At 56.9% G+C, this 13,124-nt stretch overlaps 1 protein-coding gene across 1 annotated transcript in view; it reads right to left on the bottom strand.

Annotated features, from left to right (window-relative positions):
- PCSK6 (proprotein convertase subtilisin/kexin type 6) overlaps nt 1-3,478 on the bottom strand; it is a 37,311-nt gene extending 33,833 nt beyond the window's left edge. The window contains exon 1 of the mRNA XM_042804263.1: nt 3,292-3,478. The gene's annotated coding sequence lies outside the window, so the exon portion shown is untranslated. The remainder of the gene's footprint in view (nt 1-3,291) is intronic.
- Nucleotides 3,479-13,124: the final 9,646 nt, after the last annotated feature.

Genomic DNA, 13,124 nt, shown 5'->3' with positions numbered 1-13,124 from the left:
TGAGACAGGGCAAAGGAGAGCTTTAGAGAGCTGGACACCACTGAGAGCAGCGCTAGAGCCAGTTGGGACACTGCTGAGCCTGTTTCTTCCCTCCCCATCACAGCGAAGTCCTCCGGTATCTTGCCCAAACCAGCCCATTTCTGCAAAACACAGCTACATCGGCGCTGGTGTGGTCCAGGAGGATGGATCTGGCCGGGGAGGCCGTGCCTGCTCCCCTCCTGGAGACACCACCAGTCCCCACTGGGGACAACAGCTCCAGCTGCTGAGTTCCTGCCTCCAGGAATGTCATTCTCAGATGGTCACAGCCAGATTCAGCCCAGTAAGCACTGAGGCCGGGGATGTGAGGACACCCATCACTCCAGCATCCCCCCAGATGACAGAAATGCACGAAAGCTCCAATTCCAGCCCAAAACAAGTCCTGTCTGCCTCCTGCACTGCAAGTGAGGCCGCTGAGGACATGCAAGCCCTCCCAAAATTTAGTGTTGGGACACCACACCAAGGAAAAAAAAAAAAAAAAAAAAAAAATCATATAAATCCTGTTGCCTGGATAGGAACAGGCTTGTCACCACCCCAGGGACGGCGGCGGAGGTGCTGCCCAGGGCACCAGCACCGCACAGCCCTCGGCCAGGGCCTGTCCCGGCTCGCCCCGGCACAGCACGCCGAACAAAGGCTGGCCGGGGAGGAATGAGCAGGCGTTTGGGGGTGTAAAAGCTTTTTCCTTTTGTTTAATTGTTTCCTTCCCTTAAACAGAAGTTGACGCAAATGGTTTCCCATGGGAAATATAGCTCTGCCGTGACCCAGAAGGGTTTTAAGGGTGTCTTGGTGAATGGGTTGGGCACGGGAAGACAGGGGGACAAGCTCGGATGTGGGGCAGATACCTGTGTGTGCAAATCCCAGCGATGCCTTTCCCAGCCAGGAGAATGCCAGGAGCCCCCGGGATTGCATCTCAGAGGAAAAGAGGTCACCAGCCACCAACGCAGGGCTGAGCCTTCCTTGCACCCAGCTGGGTCACTCCGTGACTGTCACCCTTCCTCCTCCTTCACCACGCTGGAGTCCACCACTTGCCTCCACCTGAACGTCTCCCCAGGGCTGGGTAATATGCCCTTAACAGGGTTTTCCAGCAGGTTTTGAGCAGGATCAGGCCCCCTCAGAGGGCACAGCCCACGGCAGCTCCTCAAGCAGAGGATGAAGCTGGGGCCACCCGGGCCCTCACGGCGCTCCGCACACCACGAACCCCAAGCACAACGCAGCAAACGTCACCCACACGCAGAGAAAGCTGTTCCTGGGGGTTTAGCCCTGGACAAGCTCCCATGGGAGAAGCCCGAGGGGCTCGGGGGAGGCGGAGAGCTGAAGGCAGAGCACTGAGAGCAGCTGGGGAAGCCCCAGCGGTGCGTGAGCTCCCAGCATCCGCGGGAAAGGCGGGAGCCAGGAACACCCTGATGCAACCACAGAAATATTTCCCTTGCTCTCCAGCCTGCACCCGGCAGCCCCGGGGAAAGGGCTCAGGGGGGAGGGATGGATGCTCCGGCAGGGCCACACTGTGCCCATGGGCCAAATGCCTCCAGCGTCACCGAGATGAGCTCTGGAAAGCAGGAGCAGATGCTCCGGCAGGAAAAGGACACAGCAAAACCCCAAACCAGGAGCTGACGTTAGGTTGATGCAAATTGGGAGGGTGGGAAGCTCAATCAAGATACTCTCTGGCTGAACAGGGATAAACACCAAAAAGCCCTTTGGTTTGCACAACTCCAGTCACCCAGCGCTGTGATAGAGGCATTTGAATAATATAAGTGATTTTTTCCCTTGGTGGGACAAGAGCTGAGCACGGCAGGTAGGAAACAGAGCGTGGGACGTGACGGATTATCCCCCACGGGAGGTCACAGAAACCGGTGCAGGAGACAGTGAACCTGATTCAGCCCCCTCCCCCCAACAATTTGTTTATGCAGCACCCCGTGACTTTAATTATACTTAAAAGCAGGGTTGCAATATAAAGCAAGGTTATAATTTATAGTCCAGGAGACACCTTGGGCAGGAAGACAACCTGAAGTGCCACCCAGCCAGAAAAGCTCTGAGCAGCCGGGCGGCACGGGAGGAGATAAACTCCGGAGGAAACTCGGAGGACATCAGCCCACATCTGGGTTTGCAGAGAGGATGAAGAAATTGAGAGGAAAAAGAGCTGCTATGCTGAAAGTCGCCGTTAAGCCATCGGTGTACTGCGAGGGATTGAAAGCAAAAGTTCTTCGTGTTCCCAAAAATCACCGATAAACCCGGGCCAGAGAGTCCAAAGTTTGTTAAATCCACAAATGTAACTTTCGGGGATGGGAGATACTTGTGCAATCCCCCAGGAGGTGTGGGAGTGGGCTGTGCGGGGCGAGGGCACCCCAAAAAACCGGGGGAGGGGGGTGGTGGAGGGGGTGGTGGGGAGCGGGGCCGGGGCTGCCCCCGCCAGCATAGCTGCATCGTCCCCAGCCCGACCGCTACGGGGGGGGGGGGGCTGGAGGGGCCCATCACCCCGTCCTGGCACCTCTGGCATCACCGCGGGACCCCCCCCGGCCGCTTCCCGAAGCGGGGACCCTCAGTACGAGACCCCCGGCAACTTCCCTCCCGGTGCCGAGACTCCCAGTGCCGGGACCCTCCCCCCCACCCCGCACACTCCCGGTGCCGGAGCCCCTGGCTTCTCTCCGGTGCCAGGACCCCCCCGCAGACTCCCGGTGCCGGGACCCCCCATCTCTTCTCCGGTGCCAGGACCCCCGCCGCACACTCCCGGTGCCGGGACCCCCCATCTCTTCTCCGGTGCCGGGACACCCCCCCCCGCACATTCCCGGTGCCGGGACCCCCCATCTCTTCTCCGGTGCCAGGACCCCCCCCCGCACACTCCCGGTGCCGGGACCCCCCATCTCTTCTCCGGTGCCGGGACCTCCGCCGCACACTCCCGGTGCCGGGACCCCCCATCTCTTCTCCGATGCCGGGACCCCCCCCCGCACACTCCCGGTGCCGAGACCCCCATCTCTTCTCCGATGCCAGGACCCCCCCCCCCCGCACACTCCCGGTGCCGAGACCCCCATCTCTTCTCCGATGCCAGGACCCCCCCCCGCACACTCCCGGTGCCGGGACCCCCCACCTCCTCTGCAACCCCAGACCCCCCCCGCAGACTCCCGCTGCAAGTCCCCCTGCAACTCCCACTCCCGGGAGCCCCAACAACTCCCGGGGACCCCCCCCCCCTCACCTCCCCACTCCGACGACCCCCGACGGCTCCAGGATCGCCCACCCCCCGCCCACCCCCCTGCCCCTTACCTGCCCTAGGCTGATATACCCGTAGGCGGCAGCGAGGCGGGCGGCCTCGGCGGGCCCCCCCCGCACCCTCACGGCCCAGTGGTTGGTATAGACGGTGCGGGGGGGCTCGGCGGCGGCCCCGCTCCCGCTCAGCACCAGCGCCAGGAGCAGCAGGCAGGGGCGGGGGGGGGGCGGCGGGGCGGCCGCGCTCCCCGGGCCGGGGCCGGCTGCGGCGGGCATGGTGCGGCTCCGCGGTGCCGAGCTGGGCGGAGCGGGGAGCTGCGCCTTTTAAAGCGGCCCCGGAGCCCGGCGGGGGCGGGGGGATGCTCTGAGGAAAAAGGAGAAGAGGGGGGGTGGAGGTGGAGGGGGGGGGGGGGGGTGAGGGCAGGCCGGGAAAACGGGCGCCCCGGGGGGGGGGGGGGGGGGGGGTGGGATGGGGAGGCTGCTGGGCATCCCCCGCGACCCCTGCAGCCCCCCCCTGCGTGCCCGATACTGCTCCCTGGAACGCCCCCCCCCCCTCCCTGTACACCTCCGCAGCCCCCCCCCTTCCCTGCGTGCAGCTCCCCAGACAACTCCTTGCAGGTCCCTGGACAACCTCCTGCGTCCCCCTGCATTCCCCCCCCCTCCCCCCCGCACATCTCCGGACAACCTCCTGTACCCCCCCTACATGCCGCGGTGCAGCTCCCCAGAAACCCCCCTGCATTCCCCCTGCATGTCCCAGTGCTGCTCCCCAGAACCACCCCCCCCACCGTATCCTCTTCCATGTCCCCAGACACCCCCTTGTACCCCCCTGCATCCTCCCTGCATGCCCCAGCACTGCCCTCTGGATTTCCCCCTGCATCGTCCCTTGTGGCCCCGCATCCCCACGGGCATTCCCCCCCCCTGCACCCCCCTAGGCAGCCTCCTATGCATTCTCCCAGCTCCGCTCCCCAGCAGCCCCCTGCACCCCCCCAGACAGATCCCCCACATCCCCTCAGCCATCCCCCTACTCCACTTCCCAGGTAGACCCCTGCACGCCCCTGGGTAGCCAACCTGAACCTCCCCCACCTCTGCAACCCCCTGGCACTGATCCTCGGGCATCCTGCCTGCATACCACCACCCCCCACCCCCACCCCCCACCCCCCATACCCCCGATTTCCCCCTACATTCCCTCAGGCATGCCCCCCATCCCTCTGCACTACCCCCCACAGGCATATCCCACTCCACCTCCCCCCTTTCCCATCCCTCCCTCCCCATATCTCCTGGGCATCTCCCCTGCACCCCCTCCCCACCACCCCCATACCCCCGGGCATCCCTCTTGCACCCCCAGGCCAGGGCAGGAGCTCCTGGGGGGGGGGGGGTTGTCGAGTCTGAAGGGAAAGCCCAGGAGGGGCTGGATGATGGTGAGGATTTTGGGGCAGGGGTCTCCGGGCAATCCTGGTCGTGGTGGGCACGAGGAGAATCACGGGGAGCCGTGGGGATGGGCAGAAGGTCTGGAGCACTGTCTTTGCCTCCCACGGACGTCATTCGGGGGACGGCACAAAGCTTGTGGGACACGAGAAAATAGGCTTTGTTAGGGAGAAGGCAGCGGCGCATACAAAGGATGGGCTCAAGAGCGGGTCAATGATGCTCTGTTCCACAGCCCTCCCTGCCAGCGCAGGCAGAGGCAGGCAGAAAGCTGACAACTGCCCCAAACCCAGCAGTGTTTCACTCACATCCCATCAGAGCTTCACCTGCATCCCGTGGGAGCTTCAGAAATGCCCCCGCGCAGCCCCGGGGGCTTGCAGGGCCCCAGCGATGAGCCGATGAGCTCTGCCAGGCACTGCTGCTCCAACCACAGGCTGGGATGGCCTCGGGGCGACTGTGATTCCGGGAGTGGGTGTCATCTATTTTCCAGGCCCTAAAGAGATTTGAGAGGTATTTGGGGCACAAGCCCCGGCTGTCACAACCGAAGGGCTGACAAGGTGTCCTTGCACCTGCCCCCAGCCCCATCTGAATGCAAATGCTTTCCCAAGCCCCAAATAGCTTTGCAAAACCCACCTAGGAGCCGCCCCTGTGGAAGGGGGCATCAGAAAAGTTATTCCAGCAGCAGGGAGGGTACATTAGGTGGATGGAGGGAGGCACCGAGTGCATCCTGCATTCCACCACCGGAGCTGGAAGCGAAAATCACGGTCTCATCACCATCGGTTTGTACCAGCCCTGCCAGCAGGCAGGTGAGTTAGTAACAACCTGAGTTCATAGGGAAGCCCCCACCCCCAGCTCAGCGGCGAGATTAAACCAAGGGAAATTTACGGGGAGTCTGTTCTGCATCAGACAGGGCCAAAATCCTCCGGCAGCTCCCGCGCTGGGCTGGCTCTGGCCCATTTGCAAGAAGCAAATACATGGAGAGGGGCAGACAGAGGCGAGCCCCTGTGCCAGGCGCATCCCGTGCAGTGAGAAATATCATCAGAATGGGGATTGGGAGGGTTTCTGTGTGCAAACGGAGCGCGTTGCGCTTGCACCAGGGATGGGACAATTTGCCGCCACAGGCAGAGGGGAGTTTGGTGACTCTCTGCGCCCACCATAAGCTGTTGACTGTGGAAATCACTGTAAATATTGGTCACGGCATGTGGGGACACTGGAGCCACATGCTCGTGTTAAGGCTCATCATCCCGTGCATCCTTGCAGGGCTGCCCCAACGTGCTGCCCAGGCAGAAGCGATGGGTTTGTGCGTGGCCATTTCTTTCTGATTAACCAGTGAAGGATGGTTTCCCTTAGTATAAGCACTCTGCAAATCCGGTCCTTGTTTCCCACCTGGTTTATGGGCTTTTCCTCAAGTTTCCCGTTGGTTAAGGTGTGTGAGATGGATGAGCAGGGCTGGTGGGTGCTACGTGTGGGATGCACATCAAGAGAGCGGGGCAGAGCCAGAAGAAGGGTGAGAACAGATGAAACAAACCCCATCCCTTCGGTCTCACAACATCCACCCTGCTTGGCTGGGGGAGGTCTGGGGGACTGCCCGCTGTCAGCAGGGACTGCAAAGGAGGGAAGAGATACTGCCGCAGGGATCAGATAAGGAGGAATAGGCTCCAGCAGCAGCAGGGAGAGCTTAGGGTTTGATGATGGGAAAAGCTTTCTGATGGTAAAGAGAGAGAAGATGGGAAAGGGGTTGCCTGAGGGGCACCCAAAACCCTATTGCCTCTGCATTAGGTGGTGAAAAATGGGCAAATCCCAGCAGGGCCAGGCCAAATCCATGCCTGGGAGTGCTCTGCATCCCACTGCAATGGCCCCATGGGCAACAAAACCCAGCAGCATCCTGCATCCCAAACCTTCCATCCCGAGACTATTGACGTGACTCCTGATGTATCAGCCCAGGGGGATAGTGACCGGTACCAGTAAGACCTTGTGCCCTGTCATGGATCCGGCAGTGCCTGGCTCAGCCTGAAATAGCAGCTGAGGGGGGTAAGAGCCTTGCCCAAGCGCCGACTGTGACACTGGGACCCATGTTTTGGTGGCCCCCAGTCCCCACACCGCTCCTGCCCCACTCTCGCTGGCATGATTTTGAAATTCAAAGTGTATCCCCTTATGTCCTGGATGGCAATTTTCCTGGCCGAGCCCACAGGATTTACCAGGGGTGTCAGGAAAAACAGACTTTGCCCCCACATGCTTTGTAATGAATGTAGACTAAGGCAGAGGCTCTGTTTTAACTCTTCCTGGGATTATTTGAAAACATGGAGAATTACTGCAAGTCACGGACAACGGCAATAAATTTTGCGAGCCGAGCAGTTGAACAGAAGCTGCTGCAAAGGCAGCACAGAAAGAGGCGCTGCTGAACCAGTAACGTTCAAACCCTGCCAAATAAAATTTATAATAAATTTGGCATTTTTATATCTGTCCATGAATTACAGTTAAAATCCCGCCACGTACCATGCATGCTTGTTGCTTCATACAGCAGAGACTACAGCCAAGAGCCGGACGAGCAGGGCAGAACGTCATTTAAATGCTGTTTCTTTGAAAACTGAGCCCTTCTGCGTCTTTTTAAGGCAAGTTCAGAAAAGGAAAGTGCAAATAAAGCACCCGAAAGCTGCTATTTTTTGCGGGGGTGGGATGGCAGGGCTGGTGCTGGGCTGCCCGCCCTGGGCAGAGGGACCGTCACCCCGTCCCTGCCTGCGGCCGCGGGGCAAGCAGAGGGAGCGGGGCAGCGGGAGCTGTGCCTCTGCGTGCTGGAGTGCAAGAAGTTAAGCAAACAAAAGCTGTTTTGCAAACACACATGGCCCAGAGGTGCCCGGGGGGTGCCGGGATGGGGTGGCCACTTGGCTCAGGGGCACGGGCCGGCTGGCCCCCCAGCGTGGCCGGCAGGAGCTGCCTGGTGACACCCCGCAGGGCCCCAGCTGCGGGAGCTGGGTTTTATCATCTGCGTGATGAGGGCCTGCCGATGCAGAGATTACAGCAAAAATCAGGTTAAAACCCATTTATCTGACCCGAGCGGAGTCCATGTGCGTGTCCCAGGGACGTGCAGAGGCGTGAGCGGGGCCATCGCGATGCCGGTGGCTGCAAACCTGCCCCGGCTGCAGAGCCTGACAAACACCAGCCACACGGCTGCGTGTGATGGTTAATAAAGGGCACATGGTAATTAAACAAGCACACCTGGAAATAGCTCTTTCTGTAGCTCCCAGGCTTAACCAAATGAGTGAAATACGCACCGGCATAATTAAAACGACGTGGTTCACAATCTTGTCTGCACGGGGGAGTTACTCTGCAGCTTGACTCTTCACTCTCCAGTGAAAGCCCACACGGAACAACGCCCGGCCAACTCCGGCTCCAACCCCTGCGCAGCTCCAGCGTCGCCTAATCCCATCCCTCACCATCATGGTGCCCATTAACACCAGCCCGTTAACACCAGTTCATTAACACCGGCCTTCAAACCAGTCTGGTGCCTCCATCATCCTCCCGCAGTGGCCCCGGCTTGCTCCCGGCAGTGGCTGTGGTGATGGCAAAGCACGGGGCTCCCGGCTGCCACCACTGCTCCCATCCAGGGACTTGTAAATCAGAAGGAGAAATCAGCGTTTTTTCATTTATATTCACACCTTTCACAAAAATCTCTTTTTTTTTTTTTTTTTCTCCCTGCTTGTCCTTTTAGGTGTTAACCCCACACTCGCTAGTGACCAGATGGTTTGGTTTTGGTAGTATTAATGGTAAAATCCTTCATGCGAGTGAGCTGCCCGTGAAGCTTGCCTGTGGAAAATAAGATTTGGAGCTGCTGTAGAGTGGAATCCCCACGGCCGGCGTGTCACGGCAGCACATGGGCGCTGGCAACGCCACCACCGCTGCCACTGGCTTTGCAGCCGGGAAACCCCAGGGTGAACTCCTGGGACGTTTCTGCTTGATCGAAAAATATTACCCTTGCCTTTTTTTCCTTTCCTTCCTAAATCTGGATTAAGCTGTTTTCAGACCAAAGAGGTGACGTCAGATGTGATGGAGATGAAGGAGGGGATGTGGTGGAGGAAGGTCCGCGGAGGTGGGGGACGAGCGGCAGCTCTGTGCCAGCACCCAGCCCCAGCCACACTAACCCAGGCACAGGGAAACTCATTTCAAAGTGCCTGAAACACTCATTCGAGCAATTTCTGATCCCTGGCACTTCTTGATGAGAAATGGGGAGAATTATGAAGAAAAAAAGAGCTCTTGCCTGGCTGGAAGAGTTCAAAACCATGGGGATGAGCAAGGAGGGATGTGCTAATGGTTTTCTACCATCCAGCATTTCTCCCAGCAGCAAAAGGGATTTAAATTCGGAGATTAGAGAGGCCGCCCGACTGCGATGATGCATTCGGGGTACGGAGAGCAGAGCATCCCCAGCGCTGGAGGTTTTCACTGTAATTAAACCAACATCTGTCCGGCAATGGTCAGGGCTTGCGCAGTCGCTGCACGGCTCCAGGTTGGGTTGGAGATTTCCCGCAGGCTCCTTCTGCTCTGCTTTTCTGCAATTTCAGAGAAATCTGGATTTTTTTTTTCTCTTTTTTTGTCCTATCTGATACAGTCTTCCTCTCCGGAAAGATTAAATTTTGATTGTCAGGGACCAGTGCAGTGGGCAAGAAGATTTCCCAGACTAGTCAAAATGTCATTGTGGTAAAAATACTAGTAATGAAAAATAAAAAGAAAGGGCCCATGATGGACTCAGGCCTGTAAAAATATCCAAAAGATGGATCTGGAAGTTTAGAAACAATTGAAGCTCAGCAGTGAAAGGGAGTTCTGGGAACTGCTGGGCCCAGCACAGACATTCACGGCGGGGGAGGAAAATCAAGAAGTTAAAAAAATTGCCTGTGTGCTTAGTCTTGAATTAAAAAGGAACAAAACCAGACTTTTTCACCCATCTCAAATAGTTTTGGAGTTTACTGTTATTTTAGAAATTAGGGCAAGGAAGGAAATGCCCAAGCAAGGGGTGGTGGGATGGGGAGATGCTCCAGCTCTGGCTGCATCCCTGTGGAGCTGCACTGGGGGCGGTTGTGGCTCCAAATCCCCTCCCCGCCCACGGTGTTTTGGGATACTTGGGGTGCGGGAGGGCTTATCCCCAAGGAGAGGGTGCTGGGGCAGGGAAGGGACCCTGAGGGTACGTCCTGGTCACACCCATCCCGCGTGACACTGCCCACACGTGGGGCAGGAATCCTTCCTCCTCTCCTGCTCCCTGCTGCCATCCCGCTTCATCCGAGAGCACCGGGAAAAGCATCGGAGCCAAGAGGGAGCTGGTAATAAAATAAACCCGGGCCAACCCAACCCCACCCCTGGAATAACAGGTCTTGGAAAAGCCGGTTACACTGGTGCCACGCTGGGGCCATGTCATCACGGCGGGGGGAGGATATTTTGGGTCCCCCCCGAGGGAAGCTCGGCCGTTACTGTTAGGATGGCAGCTCCAGGACTGAAATTGGGCTCAAAAATTGGGTTCCTCTGAGGGCTGCGGGGTCACTGAGCAGGGATGGCTGCTGTCTGCTCACTGTGACGTCTTCATCAAATCACATACAACTCTTTTACTTCATCCCCAGGTCGGGTGATGTTCCCAAGGACCCAGCAGTGACCAGAACAGATGAGACCCCCCCCACTGTATTTTCACTTCCCAGCAAACCCCATTGCACTGGAGCAAGCACCAGGAGCAGGAACATGCAGGGAGAGAGACGAGCTTGGGGGTGGAGAGATGTAAAGATCAAACCAGCAACGATTTCAAAATAAAATCTGACAGCCCAGGGAAAATATGGCGTGTCCTTGCTGAGGCTATCATTTATGCCAATTAAAAAAAAAAATTGGCATTGCACGAAGGAGAGCTGCATGGTATTTCCTGAAAAGGGTGTGGGGAGCATCCTTGGAAAGCCTGCCTTGCACAATGTGCTTGCTGTTTCCAGAAAAATAAAGTTTGTTGTGACCCACCTGTCCCCAAAAAGCAGCTATTTAGGGCTGTAACATGGTCAGCCCGGAGTCAGTGGCTGGGTCTGTCCTGGCTGCAGAGTGGCTGGCACCTTTGCCAGGCTCTGGGGTTTGGCTATTTACCTGAAGCTCTTTAATTGCTGCAAAATACCTTGGAAATAAATGCAGAAGAGCTGCCCAAGCACCAAGCACTCCCAATTTGAGGTGTTTCCCGCCCCCATTTCATCTGGTGGCCATTAAGCCTCCCCACCAAACCCCAGAGCCGTGTCTGGCAGTGCCAGGACAGGAGGGGACCAGGAGGGGTTTTTCTTCTTCACCATCTTGACTTTTGGGGGCATTTTGACCCCAGTTGGGAATTCGGGGGGTTCAGAGCCCAGCGGGCAGCAGCTGCGGGAGCGATGGGCGGGAGCAACCCTGCGGGGCTGCGGAGGGGCTCTGCTGCCTCTCCCTGGGGAAAGGACAGTTTTTGGCAGAGAAGGGGGTGTCCTGTGGGTTAGTGCCACCCGTGTCCCCGCATCCCTCAGCAAGCCGGGGCCAGCAATCACCCTCCCATCCCAGCAGCAGGGAGTGCTCAGGGCTCACCGAGGGCGTTCCTGGAGGTTTCGGCAGCGTAACAAGCCTTGCCAAAGCCTAATCTCCAAGAGAGCTTACCTTTGGCATGGTATTTCAAAGGGGGAGAGTGGAAAACAAACACAAACCCACAGCTTGGGTGGGTTTTCTTTTGCCTGAGCTCTGCTCAGAAGCTGCAGCCAGGAGGTTGTTTGGGCGATGAGACCAGATCCAGCGCTTTCTGTCCGGACGCGATGCTGAAGAGAAGCAGCTCCACCTAGGCAGGCACTGGTGCTAAAGCAGAGCCGACCTCAGCACCAGTTCAACCATCAACCATCAACCACCAACCACCATCTGTGGTGGGGACCGTGCCAGCAGCATCTGCTTCAACCTGCAGCTGGGCTTCAAACCAACACCCGGGTCCTGAGTCTTGGGGTCAGTTTGGGGCTGAAGATTCCAAGTTTCCTTTTTGCACGTTTAAAAAAACCCACGGTTTCTTTTCTTTCCCAACAAGGCTGGAAAATTGGGGGCAAACTCACCTATTTTTAGCAAATCACTACTTGCATCCTGCAAAGGCACCCCAACACCTTCAAGAAACAGAACTCTGCAGCAATAAAGACCCATCCCAGGTGGAAAAAAAGACCCTTAAGAAAAAGCAGTCAAAGGCAAAGCAGGATTTTTACAGAGCCCCAGATGTGTCAGGATTAGTCCCATAAAAATCAGCTTCAGCTACTGGTGGGGAATATCGGCTTCCCCGCAGGAGACAGCAGGAGAGACGCTAACCTGATCTCATTTTGAAAGCTGCTTATTAGTCCTCATCAAACATAATTATGCTTCAAACCCAAGTGAGATGTCCAGCTGAATTTTGAACACACATTAATGTTTTTAAATGGAGGGGAAAAAAACCAAAAAACATTTATTGAATCTCAGCCAGGCTCCAAGTGTTAAAATAGATGCTGCTAATGGCTTCAGGAAGGGGGGCTACAGCTCCATTGCCGCTTTGCCAATTAAATGCTTATTACTGACCAATTAGGCAGAAATCACCTGGTTTTAAGTGATATCTGATTAAGCAAATCCTGCAGATCAGTCTCAGTTGTTAACCAGGGGAAAGAAAAAAATCTTTTCCTGCCCGCCATCCTCCTGGGATGCCCGGACCAGGCAGGGTTTCTGCCCACCCTGCCCATGAAAAATCCCCTTTTTTTTCATCACTGCCACTCTCCTGGGGGAAACACATCCCAAGGACCTACCCAGGTTCGGCAAAACCTTTCAGAGCTGGGAAGGAAATGGGAAGGAAATGAGGGAAAAGGGGAAAATTAGCCATACACAGAGGGTGGCTTCTCCCCCCTCAGCTCGGCAGGTTGCTGCTGCCCGGCACATGCTGGGCCATGCCCATTCACAGGCTTTTCCAAATATTATCCCAATATTTTCTTTCAGCTCCCAAATAAATGGGCCTCTTCAGCAGGCTTTAAGCTTGCTCTGTTCCAACATTTTCTTTCAGGCAGCAGAGGAAACGTTTGGGTTAGGCCGAGCTGCTGAATCCCGCTTTCAGGGCTGAGCTGCAAGGGGTTTTCCAACACAAAATAGGGGCAGTGTTGGCTTTTTTCCTTGTTTCATCAGGAAATATGAAGGAGGCCACATAGCCCCTTAATCTTCCTTTCTTTCTGCCTCCTCTCCCATGCTGCAGTCCATATTTCCTATGCTTTCCTGTGGTTTTCACAGATTTCTGAGCAAGTTTGCAACTTTCCAGCTCCATTCGGAGAGGGCACTTTGCCGTCTCTACCCAACATGAGCTTCCTCCACAGTGGTAATTGGTGTCTGAAGTTAAACAACACAAATAAAACCCTCAAAACCCCCTTTGAAACATTAATCCAAAGGGTCTTTCCTTGCAGTTGCTTTTGTTCTGGTGTCTCCAACAAGCTCTGAAACTTCTGCTGCGGCCG

This window comes from Tyto alba, unplaced genomic scaffold, assembly GCF_018691265.1.
Source record: "Tyto alba isolate M040663 unplaced genomic scaffold, T.alba_DEE_v4.0 Super-Scaffold_41, whole genome shotgun sequence".
Lineage (NCBI taxonomy): Eukaryota > Metazoa > Chordata > Aves > Strigiformes > Tytonidae > Tyto > Tyto alba.
This window is presented reverse-complemented; position numbering and strand designations above follow the sequence as displayed.